This window comes from Heptranchias perlo, chromosome 22, assembly GCF_035084215.1.
Source record: "Heptranchias perlo isolate sHepPer1 chromosome 22, sHepPer1.hap1, whole genome shotgun sequence".
In the NCBI taxonomy this organism is placed as follows: Eukaryota; Metazoa; Chordata; class Chondrichthyes; order Hexanchiformes; family Hexanchidae; genus Heptranchias; species Heptranchias perlo.
In genome coordinates, this window is record NC_090346.1 from 36,125,238 (window position 1) to 36,147,660 (window position 22,423).

Consider the following 22,423-nt stretch of genomic DNA (forward strand, 5'->3'; position numbering starts at 1 on the left):
GCCTGTGTCTCGGGTGGAGGTAAAGGATCTCACGGCACTATTTTGAAGAAGAACAGAGAGTTCTCCTGGTGTACTGGCCAACATCACTAAACAGATTATCTGGTCATTATCGCATTGCTGTTTGTGGGATCTTGCTGTGCGCAAATTGGCTGCTGCGTTTCCCTACACTACAACAGTGACTACACTTCAAAAGTACTTAATTGGCTGTAATTGTGGACAGCCTGAGGTCGTGGAAGGTGCTATATAACTGGAAGCCTTTCCTTTATATGTTTGCTTTTAGGTTTACTCAATACACCAGCTTTCCACAGAATTTTGGTTCATAAAGAACATGTGCAGCTGTTCTAGCAGACTTCTGCTATAACTTTGGCAGGGGTTTGTTGCTATGGCTGTGAGCTTGGCTGAGATCCAGTTATACCAGGTGCTGGAATGGGGCAAACAAAAGGATGCCTTTACAAGGGGGCAGGACTGGGCCCGGCACTCCTTAAATCGGGAGTCCCCACGCTTCCTGGCCCTCAGTCGGACCTAGCACAGCATCAGTGCAGGTACTGCTGGTTCCTTCCTGACACGAGGCTGCTGGGGACAGCCTCTTCCCCCTTACTGGCAGGAGGTATAGTCCTGCATCTCCCCGCAGCTCAGAAAGTAGATGCCACCAAAGTCCTGCTACTCACAGTCCCTTCCCCTCCTCCGTGCATTTCAGGGTGGGGGGAATGCTCTTCCCACTTCCACAGACCTACTGCGGACTGCTGCGCTACAATGTTCCTTTCCTGCTTTGATCACAAGAAACACCATCCCTTTAAGCTGCTGCGAGCCATAAGAAACTGTAGCAAAGCCCGATTTTCTGCCCCATAATCAGTGAGCTGTTCCTTCCTCAGGACCTACCTGTCGGTGTCTCAGCCGGCCCAAATTGGTCCTCTCTGAACTGGCCGGCTACCTTTGGATGTCCAATTGTCATCTGCAGCTCCTCAGGAAAATATGATTAAGCCCGAGGCCCAATTTTGGAAGCGCCTCGGTCTTCTGGCTGCAGGTATGTGCTCCAAGTGCATCACCTATTTCAGGCCCGAAAATGGGTTTAAACCAATTTCCCAGCCGGATATTCTTCCAGAATCTTGTATTTCGTGGAATCATACAGCACAGAAGGAGGCTATTCGGCCCATCATGCCTGTGCCGGCTCTTTAAAAGAGCTATCCAATTAGTCCCACTCCCCGGCTCTTTCCTCATAGCCCTGCAAATTTTTTCCCAGTAATGCCTCCTCTTTAAGATGCTGCGAGCCCTTATCTCATCATGTACCAGTCATGATAATCTCTGCTGCACGTAGAAGTCAAATATTCATCCTTTCCTCGGATAATGGAATTATAATTTTCTCCCAGTTGGATAATTTAGTTCATACTTCCTTTTTATAGGGATAACTGTAAAATGTTTCTTTTTGGGGGTACCCTAACATTTTTGATGACTTTTGTGCCTATGGACATTAAAGTCCCAGAGAAGTCAACACTTCACCACTTTGGATGCTTAGGGGTAGATTTTCATCAACGCCTTGGAATCAAATTGCCCACCCGTTATAAAATGTCGATTAATTTCAATGGCATGAAAATCGAGTGGGTTCTAAGATGGGCAAATGATGCACTCTACCAGATTACCACCAGGTGGTGGAGATGAAAATCTAACCTTAAGCGTTAGCATCAAGTATCAGGTATTGCACAGTTAAAAGCTCGGCAAACATTTTTACCACTTTGGATACCGCGGAGCTGATTTTGGCTGAGGTGGGGGGGGCAGCATGAATGAAAGAAGTGAGTACCCGGTGGAGTCGGTGGGGGACCTGTCCCAATTTCCCGGTCACCTCTCATTCGCATGAGTTGGGCAAGCTTCCAGCGCAAGATGCACTTACCATTAACAGCTCACTGATTAAGGGGCAGGAAATCAGCCGCTGCTACAAATTCTTAAGGGCTTGCAGCAGCTGAAAGGGAAGATGTAGACAAATTTACAGGAGTGGGGGGGGGGGTCATTAAACAGGCATTGGCCCCTTTATCAGTATATGCCTATTTAAGACAACTGCCAGGGACGCCTGTATATCAACCTTGGTGTGCGGGACAAAGCCCCACAAAATTGGACCTATTTGCCCCATTTCATGCCTGAAAAACAGGCACAAAGAGGTCCAATTACCCCCACCCTCTGTCTCTAATGAGCCAGTTTATTAGAGAAAGGAAAAGCAAATCAGAAAAGTATGAAGAAATTTCCAAAAATCAGGAGCTAGATATGAGAAAACAAAAGGAGAGGACTCGAGCATAAAAGTGGGTATTTGCAACGTCTGATGAACATTTGTTCACTTCTAAAAGTATTTACATATTGAGTAAATTTTTGGAATAATTAAGATGATGGATATCATCAACATTGAATACTTTCATGTCAGATATTGAAAGAGGCAGATGCAGAGTAAAGCTCCTCCGCTCTGCCCCAACATTGGATTTTAGCCCCACCCTCAAGTGCTTGCCCATCTAGCAAACTAATGGACTATTGCATTCTGCACACCAGCCATTTTTTGGCCTCACTGAATGCGATTGTCAGTTTAGTGCCAATACGGCTGATTTCTGGAATGTTCTATGTTGTGAATCACCATCCATTACGAGCTGGGTTGAGATTGTCATAGAATCAGAGAATCATAGAAAATTTATGGCACAGAAGGAGGCCATTCGGCCCATCGGGTCCGCGCCGGCTGAAAATGAGCCGCCCAGCCTAATCCCACTTTCCAGCACTTGGTCCGTAGCCTTGTAGGTGCACAGCCAGGTACTTTTTAAATGAGTTGAGGGTTTCTGCCTCTACCACTCTTTCAGGCAGTGAGTTCCAAACCCCTACCACCCTCTGGGTGAAAAAAAATTTCCTCAGCTCCCCTCTACTCCTTCTACCAATTATTTTAAATCTATGCCCCCTGGTTATTGACCTCTCTACTAAGCGCAATAGGTCCTTCCTATCCACTCTATCTAGGCCCCTCATTATTTTGTACACCTCAATTAAATCACCCCTCAGCCTCCTCTGTTCCAAAGAGAACAACCCCAGCCTATCCAATCTTTCCTCATAGCTAAAATTCTCCAGACCTGGCAACATCCTCGTAAATCTCCTCTGTATCCTCTCTAGTGCAATTACATCCTTCCTGTAATGTGGTGACCAGAACTATACACAGTACTCAAGCTGTGGCCTAACCAGTGTTTTATACAGTTGCAGCATTACATAGGAACAGGAGTAGGCCATTCAGCCCCTCGTGCCTGTTCCGCCATTTGATAAGATCATGGCTGATCTGTGATATAACTCCATATACCCGCCTTTGGCCCATATCCCTTAATACCTTTGATTGCCAAAAAGCTATCTATCTCAGATTTAAATTTAGCAATTGAGCAAGTATCAATTGCCGTTTGCGGAAGAGAGTTCCAAACTTCTACCACCCTTTGTGTCCCAGCTCTTATATTCTATGCCTCAGCTAATAAAGGAAAGTATCCCATATGCCTTCTTAACCACTTTATCTACCTGTCCTGCTACCTTCAGGAATCTGTGGACATGCATTCCAAGGTCCCTCACTTCCTCTACACCTTTCAGTATCCTCACATTTAATGTGTACTCCCTTGTTTTGTTTGCCCTCCCCAAATGCATTACCTCACACTTCTCCGGATTGAATTCCATTTGCCACTTTTCTGTCCACCTGACCAGTCCATTGATATATTCTTGCAGTCTACAGCTTTCCTCCTCACTATCAACCACACGGCCATTTTTTGTATCATCTGCAAACTTCTTAATCATGCCCCTTACATTTAAGTCCCAATCATTAATATATATCACAAAAAGCAAGGGGCCTAATACTGAACCCTGCGGGACCCCACTGGAAATAGCCAGTCCAGTCACAAAAACACCCGTCGACCATTACCCTTTGCTTCCTGCTACTGAGCCAATTTTGGATCCAACTTGCCACTCTCCCTTGGATCCCATGGGCTTGTATTTTTTTGACCAGTCTGCCATGTGGGACATTGTCAAAAACCTTGCTAAAATCCATGTAGACTACATCAAACGTACTACCCTCATCGACCCTCCTTGTTGCCTCCTGAAAAAATTCAATCAAGTTAGTCAGACACGACTTTCCCTTAACAAATCCATGTTGACTGTCCTTGATTACTCCGTGCCTTTCTAAGTGATGGTTTATCCTGTCCCTCAGAATTGATTCCAATAATTTGCCCACCACCGAGATTACTGTAATAACTCAGCCTATCCCTCGCTCCCTTTTTAAACAATGGTACAACATTAGCAGTCCTCCAATCCTCCGGCACCACACCAGTATCCAGTGTGGATTGGAAAATGATGGTCAGAGCCTACGCTATTTTCTCCCTTGCTTCTAACAGCCTGGGATAAATTTCATTCGGCCCTGGTGATTTATCTACTTTCAAAGATGCTAATCCCCTTAATATTTCCTCTCTCACTAAGTTTATCCCATCCAATATTTCACACTCCTCCTACTTAACTACAATATCTGCATCATCCCTCTTGTTTTTGAAGACAGATGCAAAGTATTCATTAAGAACCATACTGACATCTTCTGCCTCTACACATAGTTACCTTTTTGGTCTCCAATTAGCCCTACTCTTTCCTTAGTTATCCTCTCTTGCTCTTTATGTATTTATAAAACATCTTTGGGTTTTCCTTGATTTTACTTGCCAATATTTTTTCATGCCCTCTCTTTGCTTTTCTAATTTCCTTTTTAATTTCACCTCTGTACTTTTTATACTCCTCTGGGCTTTCTGTAGTATTTAGTTCTCTGTGTCTGACATAAGTTTTCCTTTTTTGCCTTATCTTACCCTGTATGCTCCTTGACATCCAGGGGGCTCTAGATTTGGCAGCCCCATCCTTTTCCTTTGTGGGAACATGTTTACTCTGCACAACTTGAATCTTCCCCTTGAATGCCTCCCACTGAAGTGACATTGATTTACCTTCAAGTAGCTGTTTCCAGTCCACTTTTGCAAAATCACTTCTTAGCTTAGCCTTTCCCTAATTGAGAACTTTAACTCCTGTTCTATCTTTGTCCTTTTCCATAACTATGCTAAAACTAACTGAATTATGATCACTATCACCAAAATGTTCTCCCAGCCTCATTTCCTAAAACTAAATCCAGAACTGCCCCCTCTCTTGGGCTTGCTAAGTACTGGCTAAAAAAAGTACTCCTCAATGCAATTTAAGAATTTTGCACCCCCTATACCCTTCACACTGTTTGTGTCCCAATTAATATTAGGGTAGTTGTCCCAAACTCCTCTTGTGTAGGATCCTTACAATTGCAGAGAAGACTTCCATCCAATTAACCTGAGCTAGACTCAGACTCAAGTTAACCCACTGCATCACCCTGTCCCTTTTAATATTATTTATAGCATGCTTTAAGCAGAAATAGTATATATTTCCTTTACAAATCAGGGTTTTCTGGAACTTTTTACGAGTAAAACAACATTAATTTAGTCCACTCTGTTGTCCCCAGAACGTGCTGTCCTTTCCTCCCGTTCCCACCCAAATCTGAATGACTTTGTAATACTAGGATCTTTGCATCCCAAAGTTACCCTTAAACCGCCAAAAATTCAGTGCAAAAACTTTACATAGAGCAACTGAATTGCATTTTAACTGAGTTGCTATGCCTCCAGGAAGATGGTCTCAAACATAAAGTTGCAGCCCCAGAAAGCAACGTGCACCAAGACATCACATGATGCAAATTGTGAAACCAGTCTTATCTACTTTGTGATGAAATTCTGACTCCCTTCCGCTCACCCCTGTAGACTGGAGCCTCTCGGTAGATTTAAGTGTATCCCGCTGGGAAAAACTGGGCGTGGCATTAGCACACATGGGCACGAATGTGCAATATATCACATATTAGGCGCCTTGGGAAGTCCTGAGGTCATGAAAGACACTATATAAATACAAGTTCTTTGTGTGGCGCGCACAGACATAGTGGTCTTTTGAGGTTTAGGGAAACCAGAGCACTAGTGACCGACAGCCAGTGTAACCTGGCCAATGTGAATGAGGCAGAATTGCTTCATCTCGCCCCATTTGTGACAACACTGTTATTGTAGCAAGAGTATAAATAAAACCATCGGGTTGTTTCACTCGGATTCTCCTCCTGCAACTTCAGCTTCAACTGTAGAGATCCCTGTGATTGGTAAACCAGGAGACATTTCGGCTTTAACAAGCTGTAACTCCTGCATTTAGCAGCCAAGTGCACGGCGTTCTTGACTCACGAGGATAAGTCGCTCCAGGCAGAGCGTTAGATGTGCAACATAGCTCATTAAGGACCGTCCATGGCCAATCCCTGGAGGAATTCTCCCACTGACTCCTCTGCAGCAAACACTCGTTATCTTGTGAAACAAATGTAAGACTTAGAAGAGTGGAAATCAATATCTTTAAAAAAAGAGAGAAGGTGAATGTGCAAAGAAAAAATATCAGTGAAAGGACTAATGGACAAATTAGAATGGGCAAATTAAAAAGGAAATCAGATTAGAGCATCATGGTTGAGATGCTTGATCTCCATAATGGGTTGGAGAAGCTACATTTGCTGATGAAACAAGAAGCCGCTGTATATCTTAGAATTCAGATTTTTGATTTTTTTTTTTGCTGAGTGTTTTCCAATTGTTTTTTCTTTCTGTGGGTGCAAAGTATATCTAGTTGCTGCAACTGTAACCTATAAAAAATATTGGATCTACTGATAGTTTGAGAGCTGAGTTTTTGGAGAGAAACATATTTAGAAATGCTCCAAGGTTATTTCATATTGAGGAAAGATTGTACAGAGCTAGTTTCATGGCATTATCATCCCACAAGAGACTGAATAATTGACCTGCATTTTGAAACTTTACCTAAACTTTCCAAACCCAGCTAGCATCAAAAACATCCAAGTTCTATAATGCTCTACTCAGCAAAGTCTCCTCTGGAATCATTTTTAATCCAATAAGAACAGCAGCCTACTCTTTATTTTGTTTAGGTTTACATCAAGCAATGAGTCATTCTTATCTTTTATTTTATTTTTTTCAACCTTGCTAGTGTTGATGCACTATGGGCAAAGTGTAGAACTGTGAAGAAGATTGAATACTTTGTGATATTTGCCAAAAAAAAAATTTCCATTATTTTATATCAGAAGTTTAAATGTAGCACAATCATTTTCTAGCCAATAATCATAAAAATAGAAAGCATAGTTACCTGCTAGTGGCCAGTTTCTTTTTCTTTTATTCATTCTCGAGATATGGGCATCGCTGGTAAGGCCAGAATTTATTGCCGATCCCTAATTGCCCTTGAGAAGGTGGTGGTGAGCCGCCTTCTTGAACAGCTGCAGTCTCTGTGGTGAAGCTACTCTCACAATGCTGTTAGGTAGGGAGTTCCAAGATTTTGACCCAGCGACGATGATAGAATGGCGATATATGTCCAATTCAGGAGGGTGTGTGATTTGGAGGGGAACCTGGAGGTAATGGTGTTCCCATGCACCTGCTGCCCTTGTCCTTATGGTTGTTGGAGGTTGTGGGTTTGGGAGGTGCTGTCGAAGAAGCCTTGGCGAGTTACTGCATTGCATCCTATAGGTAGTACACACTGCAGCCACAGTATGCCAGTCCTGGAGGGGGTGGATATTCGCAGTGATGGCTGGGCTGCTGATCAAGTGGACTATTTTGTCCTGGATGGTGTTGAGCTTCTTGAGTGTTGTTGCAACTGCATCATCCAGGCAAGTGGAGAGTATTCCATCACACTCCTGCCTTGTGCCTTGTAGGTGGTGGAGATGCTATGGGGAATCAGGAGCTGAGTCAATTGCCGCAGAATACCCAGCCTCTGATCTCCTCCTAGTAGCCACGGCGTTTATGTGGCTGGTCCAGTTGAGTTTCTGAGTAGCATTGCCTGACGTCTGAAGGCAAGTTGTCAGCTTGCTGTTTGGGCTGCACTTGGTGCTTGATGCTGGGAGATCTGGGAAAAGAAGGAGGAGATTAATATCTTTAAAAAGGAGAGTTTCAAATATTTGCACCATTTAAGAAGGTATGTTTCTGCCCCTGATTCATCAACTGCCCATTTCCTGACTGGGCTATAGGGAGGAGACATGGAGCTGCTTTCACCAAAATGCTTCCCACCTCAGTGGAAAGAGGGGAACTGGAGGACAAGTCAGTCATATGACTCCTACCATCCTTCTCACAGCCATTTGTACATTATACTGGTGGATACTCGGGCAAAAGTCATCTTTCATTCAGGGCATAGTGTGGCACGAGGAGTCCTGAATGAGGACAGGGTCAACAATTCAATTAATTGGGAAGAATAAAAAATAGAAGCAGTAACAATGGAGGAGAGGTGAGGCACCTATGCCCAGTGGGACTAGTCTCTCCTGAAGGATTGCGCAGCATCCGACGGGCTCCAACTAAATGAAACCCTGGAATTTCCTGGGAGCTGCTTGTTCCTGTTCTGCTGCCATATCTTCACTGCGAGTGAAGCGGGGACCCCAGTTTATGTGGGTTTTCACTGCACCTTCGGCGAAGCGACGGCAGAGGAGGGGGAGCAGAAGTGGGAGCAGCTCTGAGGCAATTCCAGAAGCCGGTGGCAAGTTCAGAACCCTTCTGCTTTCCCTTTCAGCAGAAAGTGGGCAATCACTAAGTAGCTTTAAGGAGTGAGGGGGGGGAGAAAATTGGGGGGGGGGGGGGGGGGAAATGCAGGCAAAACTAGGCCGAGGTTCTGAAACTAATGGGACAGCATTATCTAAATGAGATGCTATTAAATTACTTTACAGAATGGAATATTTGTGGGTGGAAGCTTCTTTTCAAGAGGTAGGATTGTACTAATTTACACAATGCTTCTCCAAACTAATTCATTTAGAGAAGAAACAGCTAAACAGTAATTTGGTGAGTTGGAAAGGAACGGCACTGCTGAGAGTGGTTGAACAACCTCTGCTGCTCCTTGGGAGTTCAAAGAGGTTACAAGCAACAAAGGAGATGAAATGGAACAGACCCATATTACAAGTGAACGTTGGAGTGCTCGATTAAAGACTAATTAACTGATGGAGAGAGAAACACATGTAGCCAAATGATTCACGTGTACTCCCCCACATGCTGTTAATCCATTCACTGAAATAGAGCAAGTTTGACCTATGGAAAAAGTACACTTAAAGAAAAATAGGTTAACAAGTTAGTTCTGGAAAAGCTTATCCAGAGGGGCCTGTTCATTATGCATGAATAAATTAAAGCAGTGCAAATCTCTGACAGACCTAAAAGACTCTGTTATGCAGCACAGTGCTTCACCTTTACTGTTATTGGTACATCTAAATTCAGATAAGTGGGATAGAGTTTAATTTGGAGATGGAGAAAGCACAAGACAAGCTGCAAAATATTATTGAAATGCAGCAGCAATAGTTACTTATTTTTATTGTTTTTAACAACCAATGAATGTGCCCAGTTACTGTCCAACCTATTAAAGTAAAGGAAAAGTAAGGACTTGCATTTATATAGCACCTTTCACGACCTCAGGACGTCCCAAAGCGCATTACAGCCAATGAATTACTTTTTCAAGTGCAGTCACTATTCTAATGTAGGGAAATACGGCAGCCAAATTGGGCACAGCAAGATCCCATAAACAGCAATGAGATACATGACCAGATCTGTTTTACTGATGATGGTTGAGGGATAAATATTGGCCAGGACCCTGCACTTCCTCGTGTAGTGCCATGGGATCTTTTACGTGAGAGGGCAGATGGGGCCTCGGTTTAACGTCTCGTCCAAAAGACGGCACCTTCTGCACTGAGTGGAGTGGGACATGAACCCACAATCTTCTGACCCTGGATGCTGCAACTGAGCTAAGGTTGACCTATTTTTTTTTATTCGTTCATGGGATGTGGGCGTCGCTGGCGAGGCCGGCATTTATTGCCCATCCCTAATTGCCCTTGAGAAGGTGGTGGTGAGCCGCCTTCTTGAACCGCTGCAGTCTGTCTGGTGAAGGTTCTCCCACAGTGCTGTTAAGAAGGGAGTTCCAGGATTTTGACCCAGCGAGGATGAAGGAACGGCGATAGATTTCCAAGTCGGGATGGTGTGTGACTTGGAGGGGAACGTGCAGGTGGTGTTGTTCCCATGCGCCTGCTGCCCTTGTCCTTCTAGGTGGTAGAGGTTGCGGGTTTGGGAGGTGCTGTCGAAGAAGCCTTGGCGAGTTGCTGCAGTGCATCTGGTGGATGGTACACACTGCAGCCACAGTGCGCCGGTGATGAATGGAGTGAATGTTTAGGATGGTGGATGGTGTGCCAATCAAGCAGGCTGCTTTCTCCTGGATAGTGTTGAGCTTCTTGAGTGTTGTTGGAGCTGCACTCATCCAGGCAAGTGGAGAGTATTCCATCACGCTCCTGACTTGTGCCTTGTAGATGGTGGAAAGGCTTTGGGGATTCAGGAGGTGAGTCACTTGCCGCAGAATACCCAGCCTCTGACCTGCTCTTGTAGCCACAGTATTTATATGGCTGGTCCAGTTAAGTTTCTGGTCAATGGTGACCCCCAGGATGTTCATGGTGGGGGATTCGGTGATGGTAATGCCGTTGAATGTCAGGGGGAGGTGGTTAGACTCTCTCTTATTGGAGATGGTCATTGCCTGGCACTTATCTGGCGCGAATGTTACTTGCCACTTATGAGCCCAAGCCCGGATGTTGTCCAGGTCTTGCTGCATGCGGGCTCGGACTGCTTCATTATTTGAGGGGTTGCGAATGGAACTGAACACTGTGCAGTCATCAGCGAACATCCCCATTTCTGACCTTATGATGGAGGGAAGGTCATTGATGAAGCAGCTGAAGATGGTTGGGCCTAGGACACTGCCCTGAGGAACTCCTGCAGCAATGTCCTGGGGCTGAGATGATTGGCCTCCAACAACCACTACCATCTTCCTTTGTGCTAGGTATGACTCCAGCCACTGGAGAGTTTTCCCCCTGATTCCCATTGACTTCAATTTTACTAGGGCTCCTTGGTGCCACACTCGGTCAAATGCTGCCTTGATGTCAAGGGCAGTCACTCTCACCTCACCTCTGGAATTCAGCTCTTTTGTCCATGTTTGGACCAAGGCTGTAATGAGGTCTGGAGCCGAGTGGTCCTGGCGGAACCCAAACTGAGCATCGGTGAGCAGGTTATTGGTGAGTAAGTGCCGCTTGATAGCATTGTCGATGACACCTTCCATCACTTTGCTGATGATTGAGAGTAGACTGATGGGGCAGTAATTGGCCGGATTGGATTTGTCCTGCTTTTTGTGGACAAGACATACCTGGGCTATTTTCCACATTGTCAGGTAGATGCCAGTGTTGTATCTGTATTGGAACAGCTTGGCTAGAGGCGCAGCTAGTTCTGGAGCACAAGTCTTCAGCACGACAGCCGGGATGTTGTCGGGGCCCATAAGCCTTTGCCATTTCTTGCTATCACGTGGAGTGAATCGAATTGGCTGAAGACTGGCTTCTGTGATGGTGGGGATATCGGGAGGAGGCCAAGATGGATCATCCACTCGGCACTTCTGGCTGAAGATGGTTGCAAACACTTCAGCCTTGTCTTTTGCACTCACGTGCTGGACTCCGCCATCATTGAACTAAAGGGTACTTGCTGTACCCATCAATTCACTTTAATGATGATTGAACCAGTATAAAGTTAATGCAAGAATGACAGGCATTATATTTTGGTTTCGCTTGTGAGTCCATAATTCTGACTGACTTTCAGTAGCAATTTATAAATGCTGTATCAGAAAAGTCACCTGAAAACAAATAATATTGTTAGTGGTGAAAGAATGGAAGATGTTTGTAGGCTAAGGACATATTTGTGTTGACATAGTTGTTAGGGACTAGTAGCAGCCCTGCATTTGATCTGGTGCAGACCTGCTCATGGTGCAGTTTCACTTTAACCTTTGACTGACACAATCTTAGATTTACAAAAGAACAAAATACCCTTGAGTGCCTTTGACTTACATTTCTGTTTCCATTATTCGCTTCAATTTCTTAGCAATGACCTTTCACACCTGTGTAGAATATTGTGAATGAAATGGATGCTGCTCAGTAACGATTTTAACGGAAGTTAAAGAATATCTTTATTGTCGGTAATTAATTAAGGCTCCAATTCCAATTCTATGTAAGGACGCCCAAAATGAGATGCCCAAAACCCCACACACCGTCTAACCCAGTATTTCCCAAACTATTTTGGTTCCTGCCCCACAGTAGTGAAGGTGAGCACTCTCGCGCCCCTCTATAAATGTAAACATTAGATTTTTGTTGATAACTTACAAAACATAAAACAAAGTTCAATAAATCACAAGGATAAAAATAAAACGTGCTGGGCACTAAATTGGGCCATGTGATGCCCTTTTGTTTTGGCACTACGTGGCCTCTCCAACATCCAAGACGGTATCTTGGCTGCGCATGCACATTTCCAGTGTGACATGCGCCGCACGCCATCTTGGTATAGGAGTTAGCGCATGCGTAAATACCGAATGCTGGAAGCTTGTGAAGTAGGGAGAAAATGGATGCAATCAGTGTGCAATGCTGATTTAAAGTGATAGACACCATTTTGGGACTTAACTCACAGTCTTAACCCCGACCATCTGAACGTCAGTTGGAGTGCCTGGAGGACCCCCCCCCCCCCCCGCCATCAGCGCTGTTTAAAGGGACCATGCAGGATTTACAGGTTAGTGTCTGGATTATTGCTTCTGGCTGCTGAGACACTTGTAACTGTTTTTGGAGGTCTCCTATACTTGAATACTAAGATGCGGGGACATAGCCTAACATTTAGAGCTAGGACATTCAGGAGCGAAGTTCGGAAATGCTTCTACATGGGAGAAGTTTGGAACGCTCTTCTGCAAACGGCAGTTGATGCTAGCTCAATTGTGAATTCTAAATCTGAGATTGATAGATTTCTGTGAACCAAGGGTATTAAGGGATATGAGGCTAAGGTGGATATATGGAGTTAGGTCACAGGTCCACCATGACCTCGTTGAATGGCAGAACAGGCTCACGGGGCTAAATGCCACTGCCATTTGCTGCCTCCTGATATGTGCCACCTTCTCCTACAAGAAAGCAGGACGTGTGTCTGGGTGATGTGCCTGTCATGGTTGAATAGCTGCCAGTGTGTGTGGTCTGTGCGTTGTGGGTGTGCGGTTTGCAACAGTGGTAATGAGTAAGGGTGAGAAGAAGCATCTGATTGAAAGAGTTGAGTACTGATGGAAAGAGTTGGTATGTGGGTGATGGAGGGTGTGGTTCATGGAGCAGTGGATGCGGCTAGTGGTGCAGTTGGTAGGAGACGCCACTTGACAGTTGACTTCACTCACCTTGACCATTCATGTCAAAGCATTGAACTTCTTCCTGCACTGCAACCATGTTCATGATACTGTGTGCCTGGCATTGACTTTGTCCCCTGCTGCCTCCCACTGCCTTCTGGGTATATGACTGGAGGGCCTCTTGCTCCCCTGCCCCCTGCGGATATAGGATGTCCCGTCTACTGTCCATCTCTTGCACCAAGGCCTCTAGTGCATCAGCAGAGAACCTTGGTGCACGTTCTCTCGCAGGCCTGGTACAAACTCAGATCGGCAGATTGGTGATGTCTGGCAATGCAGATTGGAGGATTTGAGATTTAGTAGTGCGCAACCTTTATTCAATGTTTTAACATAACTCATCAGCTTGTAAACATAGGGATGGGAGCTGCATCTGTGTTTTGCATCTGCGATATCTGATCTCCATTCAGACTCCGTGCAGACAGCAGACTGTTATTTTCAGCAAATAACAGATACCAGCTACCTTTAAGAGACAGCCTGCCTTTAAGAGATTTGGGCTCCACCTGCTGGTGGAAAGTACAAATTGCATTGAATCCTTGTGTCAACGCTGATTCGGAACACTGCTTGAAGGTAAATCCTCAGGCCTCACGAAAGTCTCGTCCTGCCTGCGCAGGGGCCATTGGGCTTGGGGTAATAGCAGATCGCGCTACCCCTGCCCAATAATAGGCCCTATCCAATTATTTTCCCCCACAGTTTTCCTAATGGTACTTGCTACCACCCTACAGGTCTTTACTCTGAAGCAGCATTTCTCGGACTGTGGGCCGTGCCCCCCTATGCAAGGAGGTCAGAAGAATGGAGTATTTTCAGGGGAACAATGTTGGGTTGTGTCCAGGGGCGGGTGCTTTTTATGTGCTCCCTGCGCCCTGCAGTTTGGGATGCTGCCTTGGATTGCAGTGGTCCGCTGGCGTGGCCGGCAGTGGGTGGGGGGGGGGGGGTCCTACAGGATGGTAGTGACCTTGCTCCGGCAAGTGGGCTGTGTGTGTTGGAGGCATTCTGCCGTTCTGGTCGCCGCCGTTCCGTGGGGCTTCCCGGCTTCGCACCCACCCCCCCCTTTGGAACGGCCGCGCCCCACAGTTTGGAAAATACCCAATATTTTGCTAACCAATGTAAGCGCTGGAATTCGCTCCCTAAATCTCTCCACTCTCTACCTCTCTCTCCTTTTAAGGTGCTCCTTAAAATCTACCTCTTTGCCCAAGCGTTTGGTCACCTGTCCGAATATCTTCTTTTGTGGCTTGGTGTCAAATTTTGTTGTTAACACTCCTGTGAAGCGCCGTGGGAAGTTTTACTACGTTAAAGGCGCTATAGAAATGAAAGTTCTTGTTGTAATCCAAGATGGTAACAATTAGGAACTGGAACCATTCTGTAACGTGTGTGATTGATAGACAGTGTAAAGGTTAAGGAGCATGAAAAAGCATTTTGTCACGGGTTATTTACAAATACACAACATAATATCCCAAATTGAGCTGAATCACATAATTGCGTTCCTGTGCTTAATGTCACAGTGAAAAAGTAATAACACAAATCCCTTTTTTTCCCTAAACAAATTGCAGGATTGCACGAAAAAGTGCTCCTTTAAGACCATTGCAGCACATAACTGGGGGAAACCTGTCTCCCATTTGAAATGAAGTCTGCAGAGACTTGCTAGTAACATGCCCTTGGCTATGTGTGCAATTGAGACTGATGACAGCCTCAATATATCTTCGCTACACGAACAAAATTTGGTAGAGCAGTAGATCAAATTAAATGGGATGGGATTCTGTGCAAAGCAATACGCTGACTATGATGGCTTGCAGCAAGTCCTTAACAGGGTTTTCTCCTGCATGCGGCAGCTAGCGGCTATCCCTCACTTGAAGGACCAAACGTGAAATATAATAGACATATTGATGACATTTGTTACGTCAGAAATGATTGGTTTGTGTTTCAAAATGCCCACACAGTTGGAGTTTCAGCTGATGTGCTTCCCCCATTTGCTAACATATTTGCGGTGTGCTTTCAAGGAAGGCATGGAGGCTGTATTCATGTGGTACCTAAAGTGCTGGCAGTGGTATTTTATTGTTTTTAGGTAATCCATGAACACGGCCATTCACATAGGAGTGACATAAAATCCCTCGCTTCTAACTCCCATGAGTCAGGGGTCCAAAAAGGCCTTAGTAACGTGACATTTAAAAAAACAATTAGAAATGGGTGGCAAGAGTGCTACTAAATTACAGCAATTAGCGTGGATGTTAAATATTTATTACACTAAATATTTGGCAACACAAAAGAGCACTCTGTGCAGCCGTAGAAAAAAGAAAAGGCAACATGTCAAATTGACATCAGAGTGCTTTTTTTTAAAAAAAAAAGCAGCTCACTGGATAAATGCACCAGCTTGTATTGTACTGGACCATAGAGACCAGGAAAGTTGCATGATGAATCCCTGGTCTGTACTGAGTTAGCTGATTCCGGTTGCTGTGGAAATTTGGGGTGTTACAATCAGCCTCAGCATCCCTGGGCTAGGAAGGAGAAAATTTAGCAGGATTACTAGTGTTGATTGTGGTTCAGCGACCTTCTGCTGGATAGCGGATAAGTCACTGGTAAAAAGTTTAAAAACAGTGGATGTCCAAAGGGACTTAGGGGTTCAGGTACATAGATCATTGAAGTGTCATGAACAGGTGCAGAAAATCATCAATACGGCTAATGGAATGCTGGCTTTTATATCTCGAGGACTAGAATACAAGGAGGCAGAAGTTATGCTGCAGCTATACAAAACCCTGGTTAGACCGCACCTGGAGTACTGTGAGCAGTTCTGGGCACCGCACCTTCGGAAGGACTTATTGGCCTTGGAGGGAGTGCAACGTAGGTTTACTAGAATGATACCCGGACTTCAAGGGTTAAGTTACGAGGAGAGATTACGCAAATTGGGGTTGTATTCTCCAGAGTTTAGAAAGTTAAGGGGTGATCTGATCGAAGTTTATAAGATATTAAGGGGAACAGATAGGGTGGATAGAGAGAAACTATTTCCGCTGGTTGGGGATTTTAGGAGTAGGGGGCACAGTCTTAAAAATTAGAGCCAGACCTTTCAGGAGTGAGATTGGAAAACATTTCTACACACAAATGATGGTAGAAGTTTGGAACTCTCTTCCACAAACGGCAATTGATGCTAGCTCAATTGTTAAATTTAAATCTGAGATAGATAGCTTTTTGGCAACCAAAGGTATTAAGGGATATGGGCCAAAGGCAGGTATATGGAGTTAGATCACAGATCAGCCATGATCTTATCAAATGGCGGAGCAGGCTCGAGGGGCTGAATGGTCTACTCCTGTTCCTATATTCCTATGTTCCTAAGCTACCGAGGCTTTACTTGATTACCTATAGAGATCAAGGAGGTTAAATAGGTGAGATGGACTCCAAAATAAGATAGATTGCTCACAGTCTATGAAAGTCTTGATGGTCCAAACATTTTTTTCTTATTCCTTTTTGATATTCTCGTGTTCTTAGTGCAACTTAAATTAAGAGTAACTTATACAACATAAACACAGCAGAAACAATTTTCCTTTCTGCTGACTGTTTATTAAAAAGAAGTTAACATGCTCCCCCAGCAATTCAATCATTGTAATACAGATCAGGAACATCTCAGAGCCAATCCTTGGCCTCTGCTGAGTTGGCTGATTTCACCTGGAGAGGCAGTAGAAACTCTACGATTGGCTTCAGAGCAAGGAAAGGGAGAAACCAATGAGGGATCCTGCTTTTAATCTCTACCCAGTGATCTTAGTTGGAAAATATTGTGTGACTGCTGGGTGAGGGAAGGACCAGATTCAGCTGTGATGCCTCCCCCTCGAAGTATAGTCTGCTGACAGTCACTGTCTTGGCTCACACATTGAGAATAGTCAGTTGAGTGAGGGATGCCATCATCCACCAAAAGAGCATGGCAGTGAATTTATTTGTTTTAAATGAAATTAAATACATTTTTTTCCCTATTGTGTGGGTTCCTCTTTGAATATTCCTTAGAGACTGAGATTCTGATATTTTAAAGTATGAAGACTTCATTTCCCTATCCCATAGTCACATGCACAAAATAAGCTGAAGCCGACCTTCGGTAATGGTCTTGAGTTGTGTCTATATGCAGTGATATAGTCTATCGCCATGCACTGGGGAAGATGAAATGGAAATGTTGCTTACATGTTCATGGTTGGAGTGTGCACTTAAGCATCCCTGGCAGCCATTTCGCATGTTGTCGGTCGGAGCTTTAGGTGCATAATGTTAATTCTTTCTGTTTCAAACATCGTGAAAATTAATTCCAGCTCACTTGTTGGTCTCCTAACCGAAATGGGAGACAAAGGTCACATTTTTTTGCTGCAAATGTTTTTTTTTTCCCCCAATAACACAAACACAAACGAGGCCCACTTCAGATATCTATGAGTCTGTTGGCTGATGATGATTAGTGAAAATAACTCTTTCGGGAGCTTGCAGCATCTCCACACTCCATTTTGTTTTCGCAGCAAACCTTCCGTGTCCTCTGATGAAAGATTCTTAAAGTCTTGGTTAATGGAGGGGCAAATGCATTAATTAGTGACACAGTAGTATTTTCCCTCAATTCAATGGGAGAATTCATTTGTCACTCATGATATTTTGGTTAAACTTCTTAGGAATTTAAAAAACACTTTACAGAACCTCTCAGATATTTGAAACACTGAGTATTTCACCTAAGAGGAAGTCTGCCACAGATTCAACCTAAAATTACTCAACCCAAAATTTGATTGGTGAAAAAGCTGATTTTATTTTAATAATTCATTGCAGTCTCATTTGTTGCATTTTAACTGTCACATTTATGAAGGAATCGTTTTAAAATAACATTGAATGCATCTTATATGTATGCAATCTTCTGAAAGTTTCATTTACATCACAAATAGCTCACAAACTGCCATGATTTCAAAGTATTTTTTTGGCAGGCTTACAGAGCTGATTATATTCAATAAGGGTGCTTCCACATGGGTCTCCATAAAGGTACTGTTTTTAAAATTAAAGCATTACTCCAGGATAAAGTCCCTACAGTGGTCTTATCAAGCACTTGTTCATAAAATACATTCTTTTTTTCTAATTTCTAAAAGAGATGAATAGAAGTGAAGTTCTTTTAGAAACACACTTCTCACGGGCAGATCTCTTCATCATCTTAGCTATGTTCCCAAGGCAAAGTCCTGAAACATGACATTCCTTTGCTTAGCCGCAGGTTACACCCCAAACTGATCCACAGAAAGCAGGGACCTGTTCTCTCCTGGTAACCCCCCCAGTGTGACAGAAGTATACGTTACTGGTGTATCTGTTACAGCTTCACTTCCTGTTAGATAAATGGAGAGGGGAATGTGTCACTGATGTATGTGTTACTGTCCTTGCTGAACAAATGGAGAGGAAGGATGTGTTTGCAGTACATCCATGTAACCCCTGGTAGGTGAGTTGTGAGAGGCAAACATGTTAAGTCTAAATGTATCATTTCCAAGTTTGCAGATGACACAAAGCTGGGGTGGAATGTGAGCTGTGAGGAGGATGCAAAGAGGCTCCAATGTGATTTAGACAAGTTGGGTGAGTAGGCAAGAACATGGCAGATGCAGTATAACGTGGATAAATGTGAGGTTATCCACTTTGGTTGTAAAAACAGAAAGACAGATTATTATCTGAATGGTGATAGATTGGGGAAAGGGGAGGTGCAACGAGACCTGGGTGTCCTTGTACACCAGTCGCTGAAAGCGAGCATTCAGGTGCAGCAAGCAGTTAGGAAGGCGAATGGTATGTTAGCCTTCATTGCAAGAGGATTTGAGTACAGGAGTAGGGATGTCTTACTGCAGTTATACAGGGCCTTGGTGAGACCACATCTGGAGTATCGTGTGCCGTTTTGGTCTCCTTATCTGAGGAAGGATGTCCTTGTCATGGAGGGAGTGCAACGAAGGTTTACCAGACTGATTCCTGGGATGGCAGGACTGACGTATGAGGAGAGATTGGGTCAACTAGGCCTATATTCACTAGAGTTTAGAAGAATGAGAGGTGATCTCATCAAAACATATAAAATTCTAACAGGACTAGACAGACTAGATGCAGGGAGGATATTCCCGATGGCTGTGGAGTCCAGAACTAGGGATCACAGTCTCAGGATACGGGGTATGCCATTTAGAACCGAGATGAGGAGAAATTTCTTCACTGAGGGTGGTGAACCTGTGGAATTCTCTACCACAGAAGGCAGTGGAGGCCAAGTCATTAGATGTATTCAAGAAGCAGATAGATATATTTCTTAATGCTAAAGGGATCAAGGGATATGGGGAAAAAGCGGGAACAGGGTACTGAGTTAGACGATCAGCCATGATCATTTTGAATGGCAGAGCAGGTCCGAAGGGTCGAATGGCCTACTCTTGCTCCTATTTTCTATGTTTCTATGCTTCTGTGTTGTCTTGCATCTGTAATGGGCCCTGATCAATCAATCATGAGGGAGGAATGTGCTACTGGTGAATCGTTATAGTTCCTAGTAGACTGTTGTAAGGGGGAATACTTGAGCACAAGATCTAGGCTGATATTCCAGTGCAGTACTGAGGAGCTGCTGCACTGCCACAGGTGCCATCTTTCAGATGAGATGTTAAACCATATGTCTGCCCTCTCGTGGATGTAGAAGATCCCATGGCACTATTTCGAAGAAGAGCAGGGGAGTTTTCCCCGGTGTCCTGGCCAATATTTATCCCATAACCAATATCACTAAAGCAGATTATCTGGTCATTATCACATTTCTGTTTGTGGGATCTTGCTGTGTAAAAATTGGCTGCTACGTTTCCTACGTTACAGCAGTGACTACGCTTCAAAACTACTTAATTGGCTGTAAGCGCCAAGCTATCAGAGATAGGCAATGTGTGGTGACTAGCCGCTAATCAATGAAGAAAGCAATTTTGGCTGCTTTCTGCCCCTATAGCCAGATCAACAGTAGTATTGGCAGAGGCCTTATCACCCTTTTGACTTGGTAATGATGTGGATGTCAGGAAATCTTAAAAAAAAGGGAAATAATAAAATATCTTAATAGGAAAAAATTGTGATTTAGAATACCATTTTTACTTTAAGTATTTTTGTTTTAGTTTTGACCAATAAAAGCAACAACTATCCAGGCAGATTATTTCTAAGTTCCCCTCCTCCCCCACTTCTGAACTTTGTAAATTAAGTGTTTCACTTTACAGTGAAACTTGTCAATAACAACCGCACTGGGACTGACTTCAGGTTGTCTTTTTCAACCAGTAGTCTCAGTGCTAATTCAAGTCTGCATCGTCAATATGCAATTATGATTGTTGTTGGATGCTCATTACAGACAAACTATCTGTAAGAGAGGTTTCACTGTGCAAAGATCTATAAGACTCCAAGGTACCCCTTCTCAGTATTAATCCATATGAGAAAGAGATGTAGGTCAGTGTTCATCAAGCAAAACTTGGAAGCAAATATGGTAAATGTTAATCAGTGATCCCTTGATAGAAGATTGAAGCTAAATCCTCACATCTTTTGTGCATTACCAATTATAGACTATCTGAACAGGCCCTTGTGCAAAATGTGGCTTGCCTAATGACCACTTCTTTCATTTTTTTTTTTAAGAATGTCCACCCTTTCACCAGCTGCGGAAACAGGTTTCAGGCTGTAGAAATGCAGTCTACAAAATTCATGTACCATGAAATATTGTAACATGCCTTCTGGGCAAGTTTTCTCCCAGACATCAAAATCAACAAAAAAAAATCACATAATTGGATTTTACTCAGTTTTACTGTCGGTGAGGAAATTGGACTTTGCTGTTGGAGAAGTATACAAAACAAGCTCATGGGTTTTCTTTGTTGGCTGTTTGTTTCTTCAGAAAGCTGATGCCCTGCAAGTGGAATAAGCTAAAGGTTATATAGTGCCTTGTTGCATTCGGAGGAGTTCTTAAAGTGCTTCAAAACCAATTAAAAACTGTCAAAACCAAAATACTGCGGATGCTGGAAATCTGAAATAAAAACATAAAATACTGGAAACACTCAGCAGGTCAAGCAGCATCTTTGGAGAAAGAAATGTGGTTGATTCTTAATTGCCCTCAGAAATGGCCTAGCAAGCCACTCTGTTGTACAATCTCGCTTAAAAAAAAAGTCACAATAAGAATAAAACCGGATGGACCACCCGGCATCGGACCACTAGGCAACGGACACGACAAAGGCAAACCAAGCCCAGTCGACCCTGCAAAGTCCTCCTCACTAACATCTGGGGACTTGTGCCAAAATTGGGAGAGCTGTCCCACAGACTAGTCAAGCAACAGCCTGACATAGCCATACTCACAGAATCATAGCTTTCAGCCAACGTCCCAGACTCTTCCATCACCATCCCTGGGTATGTCCTGTCCCACCGGCAGGACAGACCGACCAGAGGTGGCGGTACAGTGATATACAGTCAGGAGGGAGTGGCCCTGGGAGTCCTCACATTGACTCTCATGGCATCAGGTCAAACATGGGCAAGGAAACCTCCTGCTGATTACCACCTACCATCCTCCCTCAGCTGATGAATCAGTCCTCCTCCATGTTGAGCACCTCTTGGAGGAAGCATTGAGGGTAGTAAGGGCACAAAATGTACTCTGGGTGGGGGACTTCAATGTCCATCACCAAGAGTGGCTTGGTAGCACCGCTACTAACCAAGCTGGCCGAGTCCTGAAGGACATAGCTGCCAGACTGGGCTCCTTTAGATCCATCTTTTGTTTCTTGACCTGTTACCAGCCTCCTTGCCTTGCACCATCATCCTTTTTATTATTTAATCACTCCTACCCTCCACCCTATCACCAATCTTCCCTTTTCTTCTTTCCTCCCCTCCCCTTCCTTACCCCTTTCCCTGGCTCTGTACTTGCTTAAAAACTGTTTAATCTTCAACTTTTTCCAGTTCTGACGAAGGGTCACTGACCTGAAATGTTAACTCTTTTTTTTTATTCGTTCATGGGCCAGGCCAGCATTTATTGCCCATCCCTAATTACCTTTGAGAAGGTGGTGGTGAGCCGCCTTCTTGAACCGCTGCAGTCCGTGTGGTGAAGGTTCTCCCATAGTGCTGTTAGGAAGGGAGTTCCAGGATTTTGGCCCAGCGATGATGAAGGAACGGCGATATATTTCCAAGTCGGGAT

The 22,423-nt window shown here is 44.2% G+C and overlaps 1 protein-coding gene across 1 annotated transcript in view; it reads left to right on the plus strand.

The window, feature by feature from the left end:
• The window catches only part of shisa9a (shisa family member 9a), a 200,762-nt gene that overhangs the window by 160,073 nt on the left and 18,266 nt on the right, over window positions 1–22,423 (plus strand). The gene's annotated exons all lie outside the window — the stretch shown is intronic.